Genomic DNA, 10697 nt, shown 5'->3' on the forward strand with positions numbered 1-10697 from the left:
GGCTCCCGCCTGGTCCCTCCCTAGGCAACTTTCCAAACGCCGGCACTCTCATCGCGTCCCTCTTCCCTTGGAACTTTGGGAAGCCTCGGTCTAGCCCTGAGTCCACCGAGACATCCACGGATTGGAGGTTCCCCCCTCACCCCCACCCCCCCACCATTCTCATCCTGTCTTTTTCATTGAAAGAATTGATGGACTGTTTCTCCGCTACCCCCTCCTTCTCTAATAAACGGTTCTCATAGATTATTCGACGCAGAGAAGGAAGGCGGCTGCTTAAAAAACAAAAAGCCATAGCCCTAATGAGTTCAATTACAATGTGGTAAACACATTGCCTCTACGCTTTAATTAAGCCTGCTGCCCAATTTTAACTCATTAGTAATTCATTAAGAGAACAGCCCGGTGCTGGCGGGTGGAATGCACCGCAGACCGACTGTGCGCCGTAGTCAACACGCGCGCAAGCCGCTGCCGGCTCTAGCGCTGCGTGAGAGCAAGTTCATGCACTAGACTGCCCTTTCCTAGATGCACGGGTCTCAAGTTCCTTGGGCTTGAGGCCGGGTTTGCAAACCTGTTGGGTGCGGAGTGGTGATGTGGGGCTAAATCACCGTGGCGGGGAAAATCTCTAGATTAAATGCGTCTTTCACTCCCAAAGTCAAATCTAGTTTCCGGTTACGGTGCACTTTCCCTCTTGCTTCTTTCACTTTGTACCAGCTTCTGGGGAAAAATCTAGATCTGACCTTAGCGCCCAGCTCTGGATCAAGCTTCAGGACCCCCTGACCCGGAGAAGCTAAGATATAAATCAGACTGTGATTTTCTTTTTCTCCGGGATGGGGGTGGGAGGTAGGGGGAGGAGACTGTTGGCTCAGAGAAATGGATATCTGAATGGTAAACTCTATTCCATCTTGCGATGATCTCTACTCTACGCCTGAGAGCAGAACTGGGGTTACAGCCGCATCTGAAACTTTGTCAGTTGAGACCGGCCCTCTTTACGGAAAAGAAACGGGGACAGAGAGTGGCAGAATGAATTACGCACAGGCAACGAGAACTCTTCTAGTCTTTCCACTTAATAATCAAGGGACAGGGTGCAAACATTTCAACTCGAGTCGTTCCTCTCTCCTTCAGTCCCCCTTTCGCGGCAGGTTCTCGGAAGAAAGTGCTGGCGTGTTCTGGGCGTCCTACCTTTCGGGTAGGACGGAACTCGTAGGTCTCTAGGCTCCAGTGTAGAGTTTCCAAAGAGAAGGGAAGGGCCAGTTTTAGTGCGGATTTGGTTTAGAAGCGGGTCTTCCGCCCCTTTTGTATTCCTGCTTTGGCGCCTTTTTTCGCTCGGAGAAAGAATTTGGCCTCGCGCGGCGGCCTACCGCGCCCGCTGGGTATTCCTATTTCTTTTCTCTCCGCGCTGGGCTAGCCCGGCTCCGCCTTCTGCAGGCAGCCCGGGACTCCCTAAGCTGTTGTCAGTGCGGACCATCGCCCTGCCCCCTGGGTCTCAAGCAAATGCCAGAGGCCGTTTGCCCTCTACATCCTGAAGCTTCTCCTTAGGGTTGCCCGTGCCTCTGCAGGCCCTGGGCCGTTCTCATCTCTGTCGTGAGCGGCAACTCGTCTTGGAAGGCAGAGGATGGATTGGATTTCTTCTCCGCGGAGGGTATTGCATCTCGCAGGCCAGCCGGATGGTGCCCCAGAAGCTCAGGGCTCGAGTCCGAATTTCTCTGACTAGTTTCTGTGCATTTGGAAAGCTTAAGAGGGTGGGGATAAAGCCTTTAACTTCCAGTCTACCCCACCCCTTTCCTCTCTCTGCCTAGAGGCAGGAAGGAAGTGCTGTGGGAACAGATTGGGTAGTCTGAGAACAGGGGTCATGCCAGGCTTCGCTCTCCCTGGATTCCCCAGAGTCGGCTGGGGAGAACTGTGTGGCCCACCTTGGTTTCGGCACTGGAGATTCGCGGTGGACCGGGTCACCGCAGGGCGGAGGCGGGGCGGGAGCTTCCTGTCGGGTGTGGCGCCCAAGGGTGCAGACCTAGGTCCGCGATCAAAGGCTCAGCAGAAGGTTTCGCGAGTGTTGCTCACTGCTGCTCTTCGCCGCTCGGCCCTGGTCCTTCTACCGCAGCAACAGCGCCTTCCTGCGCTCCGAGGACTGGCCGGGCGGGATTTGCCTGGAGGAGGGCCTCTCTCCGGCACAGAGTTCTTTGAAAGTATAAAAATCGGATGCCTACCTTAGGCGATCAGGGCGCCTAAAATTAAGGAGGGCGGCAGTGGGATGAGAAATGCATGTAAGTTGACAGCCTCGAAGGAAACCGCTCTCTTTCTTGGGATTTCCGGGTTTGGAGTCCAGTTAGATGTCTGATGGGGAACTCCAAGGTTCTCACCCTTTTATCCTCTGCTGGGGGAAAGTTGCTGGGGCAAAGGTTTCGGAAAGTTCCCTCATGCCCAGTGTTAATTACAAGGGAAATAGATTATATTCCTTCATTTTTTCCCCTTCCTTAATGAAAAAAGACAGGGAAGTAAGATATAATTCATTTCTGTTGACAGTGGGATAAATAAGTACGTTTTTGGATTACTAAGAGTTGACTGCTGTGGGAGGATGGCTTCCTGACATTAGATGGGGACTCTACACTTGGCTTTGGGACAAGGAGTTGGCCTTGTTTATCAAGTGCTTTTGTCCAAGCTCCACTCCAAATAGCCCCTACCCTTTTTTTTTTTTTTTTTTAACCTGAGAACAAAGGTAAAGGAGGCCGTTTAGGGTGCATAGCTGCTAGGGATTTGCCTGGGTCAACTTAAGCTAACATTTTGGCTTCTTGCAATTTGGTTTCTTTCGATTTCTTTTGCAACCACCCATAATACCAGCTACTGTGAAGATATATCCTTAGATATCAACTGTCTGTTAATATGCTAAAATTATTTTTAGGTTTCTGGAAGGGTATCTTCAGTGGCAGGCCTATTACCCCCATAGTTTAGGTCTGTAAATTGAGAGAGAAGGGTGGGGAGAGAGGAGGGGGGAGAAATAGGAGAGAATCAACTCTTTGGAATGGGATAGAAAGCAAAGACATTTATTAGTCCCAAGTAAGCAGGCTAGTAACTATGTACAAGCTGGCTTAACAGGAACTGAGAGAGCCTGGGCACTTGCTTATAAAAGGGAAGACTGAAGCTGGGAAAAGCATTGTGAGAGTGTACTAGTGAAACAGGACGTGTACTCTGACTCATGTTGGAGATATTTATTGAAGAGAAGGAAAAAATGTGTCCATGATTAAAGAATGTGGCTTGGAAGGGGGTGGGAAATACAATCAAAGAGGACAAATATCTGGATCCAAATGATATATACAATTCAAGAAAAGCTCTAAATCAGGGGCTATGGGAATGTGCATCGGATCTGAACAGTCGGGACTTCCCCTCTAGGTGTGTGTGGGGCCTAAACTCTACCCAGAGCTGTATGCATGGAAGCAGATGGGTTCTAGATCTACCGGGCACCAATAAACTCTTGTTTTCTTCTGTCACACTAAACTCTGTGAATGTTTTAACCAAAACCTCCCATGAGCAAGTCTCCTGTTTTTCTGTGTTTTTAGGCCCAGACGAATGTTTAGCACTAAAATTAAACCAAATTACTGTCTTGAAGAGAAGTGAAGTGAAAGTCATTCAGTCGTGTCCGACTCTTTGTGACCCCATGGACTATACAATCCATAGAATTCTCTAGGCCAGAATACTGAAGTGAGTAGCCTTTCCCTTCTCCAGGGGATCTTCCCAATTCAGGGATTGAACCCAGGTCTCCCGCATTGCAGGCGGATTCTTTACCAGCTGAGCCACAAGGGAAGCCCGAATTACTGTCTTAACCCTTGAAAATGGGATCAGTGAAAGCAGACAGTAGGCGATTTTTACCTGCTTAGTCAGTCCTGTCCCAGGGACAGGGGAGCCTGGTGGGCTGCCGTCTATGGGGTCGCACAGAGTCGGACACGACTGAAGTGACTTAGCAGCAGCAGCAGTCAGTCCTGTAATGTTGTGGCAGAAACCTAAATATTTTAGGCCCATAATCTAGCTTGGCCCTCAGGCATATTGACACTGTCTTAGTCTGTTCAGGCTGTTATGCTGCTGCTGCTGCTGCTAAGTCGCTTCACTCGTGTCTGACTCTTTGCGACCCTGTGGACTGCAGCCCACCAGGCTCCTCTGTCCATGGGATTCTCCAGGCAAGAATACTGGAGTGGGTTGCCATTTCCTTCTCCAGGGGATCTTCCTGACCCAGGGATCGAACCCAGGTCTCTGGCATTGCAGGCAGATGCTTTAACCTCTGAGCTACCAGGGAAGCCCATCCAAAGGTGATTAAGTCCTGATACCATCACCTTTGGTGGGGGTGGGGGGGGAGGTCAAGATTTCAGTATGAGTTTTGGGGGAACACATTCAGACCATAGCACTGTCCTAACTGTGATATATCATACATTTGCAATGTGCATGAAATAATTTGACACATGTCGTTTTAATAGCACATTATTAACTCAAGCTGGAATCAAGATTCCTGGGAAAAGTATCAATAACTTCAGATATGCAGATGATACCACCCTAATAGCAGAAAGTGAAGAGGAACTAAAGAGCCTCTTGATGACGGTGAAAGAGGAGAGTGAAAAAGCTGGTTTAAAGCTTAACATTCAAAAAAACTAAGATCATGGCATCTGGTCCCATCCCTTCATGGCAAATAGAAGGGGAAAAGTGGAAGCAGTGACAGATTTTATTTTCTTGGGCTCCAAAACCACAGTGGATGGTGACTGCAGCCATGTAATTAAAAGCACCTGCTCCTTGCAAGGAAAGCTATGACAAACATAGTGTATTAAAAAGCAGAGACATCACTCTGCCAACTAAGGTCTATGTAGTCAAAGCTATAGTTCTTCCAGTACTCATGTAGAGATGTGAGAGTTGGATCATACAGAAGGCTGAGTGTGGAAGAATTGATGTTTTTGAACTGTGGTGTTGGAGAAGACTCTTGAGAGTCCTTTGAACTGCAAGGAGATCAAGCCAGTTAATCATAAAGGAAATCAACCCTGAGTATTCATTTTAAGGACTGATGCTGAAGCTGAAGCTCCAGTACTCTGGCTACCTGATGCAAAGAGCCAACTCATTGGAAAAAAACCTTGATGCTGGGAAAGATTGAGGGCAGAAGGAGAAGGGGGCAACAGAGGATGAGATGGTTGGGTGGCATCACTGACTCAATGGACATGAGTTTAAGGAAACTCCAGGAGATAGTGAAGGACAGGGGAGCCTGGCATGGCAGTCCATGGCGTCGCAAAGGGTTGGACACAACTTAGCAACTGAACAACAACAAACTCTTAAGTGCAGTGCTCATCTCTCCTGCCTTTTGGAGGACACATACTCTATATTTATCTGGCTAGCTCAGAAGCAAAAATGTATTTAATATAACAAAAATGCCAGATTTCACTCTTCCATTTTTGTATCATATTATGTGAAATTACTTGATAGTCAAGCTATCCTACTGCAATAGGGCATTGAAGGAGGGGTTGATATAATTTCTTCTCTTTTTTTCTTGCTCAGGGAGACAATAAATACCCCACAGATTTTTTTTTAAGTTTGCTATAAGCAGGAAGTAGTAAGAATTGATAGAAAGGATTTTGTATATAGGCCCAAAGTGTTAGATATAGGAGGTGCTTAGTCACTCAGTTGTATCCAACTCTTTGTGACCCCATGGACTGTAGCCTGCCAGGCTCCTCTGCCCATGGGGATTCTCCAGGCAAGAATACTGGAGTGGGTTGCCTTGCCTTCCTCCAAGGGATCTTCCCAACCCAGGGATCGAACCCAGGTTTCCTGCAGTGCAGATGGATTCCTTGCTGTCTGAGCCAACCAGGGAAGACCAGATATAGGAGGAGCCAGAGGAAATTCTGGAATTTCAGAGGCTCAGGCAAAAATATCTGCCCCTCAGAATAACTTCCTTGCTACCTCACTAATACTTGAAATTCTACTGTTGGTGATGTGCTTCTTTGGACATTTCTTTAAACTCAAGTAACCATTTATAAGTTAGGATAAATTAGTAGATTTTCCCCAAGATTATATAAATATATTTCAAAGTTTTTGTTTCACGTGGACCATTTTTAAAGTCTTCATTGAATTTTGTTACAATGTTGCTTCTGTTTTATGTTTTGGAGGTTTTTTTGTTTGACCATGAGGCATGTGGGATCTTAGCTTCCCAATCAGGGATAGAACTCGAACTCCCTGCATTGGAAGAGGAAGTCTTAATCACTGCACCGCCAGAAAGTCCCACCAAGATTATATATTTTGATTAGCTTGGAGGTGTAAAAAGCGTGACAATGGCAGGTAGCTGGGCTTAGAGAGAACATGCTGCAATCCACAGAGAGAAAGAGAGCAGGAGGAAAGGGACCTAGAAGGGGATGCACTTACTTTACGAATTTCACCAGGCTTAGCGCTGCCCAGCATTGAGGGAGGTACCTAGGGGTTCAAACTTAATGTCAACAAGACCCCTTATCTTCCCCTTACAGCATCACTGACTCAATGAACATGAATTTGAGCAAACTCTGGGAGGTAGGGGAGGACCGATGAACCCGGAGTGCTGCAGCCCATGGGGTCACAAGGAGTCAGACATGACTTAGTCACTGAACAACAACAAACTGGCCAAAGTGGAACTAAGTGGGAGGTTTTTTTAATTGGAGGCTTGACCAGTTTAGGGAAGAGTGGGTCACCTGGTCTAGCCTCTTACTAGTGCTTTTTGTGTGTGTGTGTGTGTTGAGATTTGGAGCCCAAACTGAGGAAGTCATAATGTAATTCTTTGCAGAACCTTTCTTTCCCTTCTTTCCTGTACCCCATTCTTTGGGGACTTTCTGGGGAGAATGGCCTGGTTCATGTTGTTACCACTTTTTATAAAAGTTTTCCATTTCTTTCGAAGGATAATTTTGTGTCATCATCTAAGTTTCATCTCCGGTTCCTCTTCCTTCAATATGACCATTTCAGGCTTTGGCGATTTTCCCTTGGATCTTTTCCAGCACCTGGACTCTACTGCTTGCTTTATCATTTATAGGCTGCCTTGTACTTCCCTTGTCTTAGGTGTACCTTAAACTGCCAGCAGAAGAACAGATATCTCTGTGGCCTATGTGGCCTGGAGAGCAGAAAGCAGACAATAGCTGTCTGTTATATGTAAGCTTTTGTGTTGATCTTTTATTATTTGACATCTTTCCTTCCTGACCTTTGAGGTTATCTTTCAGTTTGGCATTCACTACAGCACATAGAGAAGTGAAGTGAGGAAATGAAGTGAAAGTCACTCAGTCGTGTCCAAATCTTTGTGATCCACAGACTATATAGTCCATGGAATTCTCCAGGCCAGAATACTGGAGTGGGTAGCCTTTCCCTTCTCCAGGGGATCTTCCCAACCCAGGGATCAAACCCAGGTCTCCCACATTGCAGGTGGATTCTTTGCCAGCTGAGCCACAAGAGAAGCCCAAGAATACTGGAGTGGTGGCCTATTTCTTCTCCAGCGGATCTTGCCGACCCAGGAATTGAACTGGGGTCTCCTGCCTTGCAAGCGGATTCTTTACCAACTGAGCTATCAGGGAAGCCCACATAGAGAAGAGATGGTCAGTAAATGATCACTGACACTGACTTATCCTAACATTTTCCTGTTTCTGTGATCCTCAGGGGAGTAGGCTGGCCTAGAGGAAAATTTGGGGGATTCTAGCACTGCAGTTTTATAACCAGAAATCTTTCCATGGCAGTAGGGGACTGGTGTGTGTCGAACACAGAAGTGACATAAGCGCTTTGAGACTTTCTAATAACTTGACGTATTGGGCGTGGGCTCTGTAATAGCCTGTAACTCAGTGTCAGCTCATTCTGTTAGCATCACATAGAATATTCTCTTGGCCTCTGATTCTTAGCATTGCATATTATTGAGGCTTTTTGTGGTTTCCTTCACTCTCCTCACCCAATTAGCTCACACTTCAGTAACATTTCTAATGATGATCTCTCTTAAGGTCCCCTTATAAAGCCAGCACACTCCAACAGGCTTGGCCATGTAATTTGCTTTGGCCAATTACATATTTGGAAATATGAGCAAAGATCACTTTGGGAACTTTAGGAGCTCTCATGTTCTTTACTGTGATCTCATCTCCCTTTGACCTGACCCTGAAGTATTTTGAAACTTTCATCAGCCTGGGTGGAAAACAACATGGGGTGGCCCTGCAATGGACATGTTGCTTGACTGGGAAATAAACTGGGTAGTCTGCATGTCTGTGCAGCCCTTTACTTGAATCTGGGCTGGCTTGTGATTTTCTTTGACTGTTAGATTGTGGTGGAAGTGACATTGAATGAGCTCCAGAGTCTAGGCCATAAGGTGCTTTCACTTTCCTGGGGCCCAGCTGCAGTGTAAAGAAGCTTGGGTTGACCACTGGATGAGAGACGTTATGGAGACAGTTCCACCTTCTAGCTGTTCCTACCAAGGTGAGGCTGGGTTAGACTTGCAGCTCCCACTGACCCAGCAGATGAGTGCCCATGAGCTTGCCCAACCAAACCACAGCATCATGAAAAATAAGAGATTGTCATTGTTATAATCCATTAAGACTTGGTGTGACTTGTTGAAGCAATAAATAACTAAAGCAGATCTTTGTTGTAAGCAGCTGAGATTTTTGGTCACTTACTTTTAACCTCAGCCTAACTTGGCCTCTATTGACTAATAAAGCTAACAATGTGGTTTAAATTTTTTAGAATTATTTTTGATGTTTCATATCTTATTTACTTTATTTAAATCACAAAGAGTCAGACACAACTTAGTGAATGAACAATAGTAATAAAGAAAACAAAACTATAAGTCCGTTTTCTATATCTGTGAGTCCATTTCTGCTTTGTAAATAAGTTCATTTGTATCGTATTTTAGATTGCATATGTAAGTGATATCATATGATATTTATCTTTCTCTAACTCGCTTCACTTTAGTATGACAATCTCTAGGTCCAGTCATGTTGCTGCAACTGGCATTATTTATTCATTTTTATGGCTGAATAGTATGCTATTGCATGTATATGCCACATCTTTATCCATTCATCTCTTGATGGACATTTAGGTTACTTGAGTGTCTTGACTATGTGTTTTAACAAAACAATCTGATTTATTTTGATTAGTGATGTATTTGAATTTATTTCTATCATTTGTTGATATTTCTCTGCCTTTTATGTTTTCCTTTTCCTTCCCTTCTTTTGGATTGAGTTTTTTTTTAAAAAATCCTCATTTTATTTTTCCCTTCTTTTATCGTTTATATGTTCTTTTATGATTATCCTGGTCATTTATAATTGCCTAGTTAACTTAACAAAGGCTAAATATCTTTATTGTCTTATTGAACAATGCAAAGATCTTATAATGCTTTAACTCTGATCACTCCTTGTGCCTCTTATTGGCCCCTATTGCCTTATATTTAGTTCTACTGGATTTTAGTCTTGCTTTTCAGTTGCGCAACTTGGACATCATTAATACTGTTTGTATAACCAATGCTTGTTTATTTTACTCACACATTTACCCATATTTACTCATACATATGTCAATATTTTTTGTCTATTACTCATCATTCCTTTTCACCTCTGGAAATTATTTTCTGTCTGACAAAAGGACTCCCTTAGGAGTTTCCTTTAATGAGAATTTCTTGGTAGTGTGTTCTTCCTTTTTCCTTCTCTCTCTTTGTTTAAAACACTTTTTTTCCATCCAGTTTGTGACAGACAGCTTTTCTGGCTGTAGGATACTAAGGTGACCACTGTATTCTGCCAGCTCATTGATGACATTAGTTCACTGGGTTCTGGCTTTCGTTGTCTGTCGTGCTGAGAAGTCAGCCTTCATTCAAACTGCCGTTCCTTTACAGGTGAACTCTCACGTCTTCCAGCCTATTTTGAGTATTTTCTTTTTGTCTTTGGTGTTTTTCTGTTGTACTATGATGGCTCAACTTATTTCGGGCTTCCTGATTTTGAGGATTGACGTTTTATCAACAGTTCTGAAAAATTATTAGCCATTATTTCTTCAAATATTTCTTCTTCCATACTCTCTCTCTTGTGTCTTTTAGGAACTCTGGTTAGCCATATGAGAAGCCTTCTCAATCTACCCTACATGTCTTGTAAACTCTCTGCCCTGACTTCTGGTTAACTTCTTTAGATCTACCTTCCACTTTACTAATTCCTTTTTAAACTACTATTAACCTATTATTTAAGCAGTCCATTAAAATTTCAAGTTCAAGTTTATGTGTGTATATAAAATAAATATCAGAGAAGGCGATGGCACCCCACTCCAGTACTCTTGCCTGGAAAATCCTGTGGATGGAGGAGCCTGGTAGGCTGCAGTCCGTGAGGTTTCGAAGAGTCGGACACAACTGAGCGACTTCACTTTCACTTTTCACTTTCATGCATTGGAGAAGGAAATGGCAATCCACTCCAGTGTTCTTGCCTGGAGAATCCCAGGGACGGGGGAGCTTGGTGGGTTGGCGTCTATGGGGTCACACAGAGTCAGACATGACTGAAGTGACTTAGTAGCAGCAGCATAAAATAAATATAATTTGGCAAAACTAATACAATTATGTAAAGTTTAAAAATAAAATAAAATTCAAAAACAAAACAAAAAAAATAAATATAAACTTCAGCCTTCAGAATTCTTGTTTTCACTTTATCCTTATTATCACTTTTTATTATTTGTGTGTTTCTTATGATTTTGCCACCTCTGTGGTGCATTTAAAAATATAATTT

The sequence above is a fragment of the Bison bison genome, unplaced genomic scaffold, assembly GCF_000754665.1.
Source record: "Bison bison bison isolate TAMUID 2011002044 unplaced genomic scaffold, Bison_UMD1.0 scf7180017864153, whole genome shotgun sequence".
Taxonomy (NCBI): domain Eukaryota; kingdom Metazoa; phylum Chordata; class Mammalia; order Artiodactyla; family Bovidae; genus Bison; species Bison bison.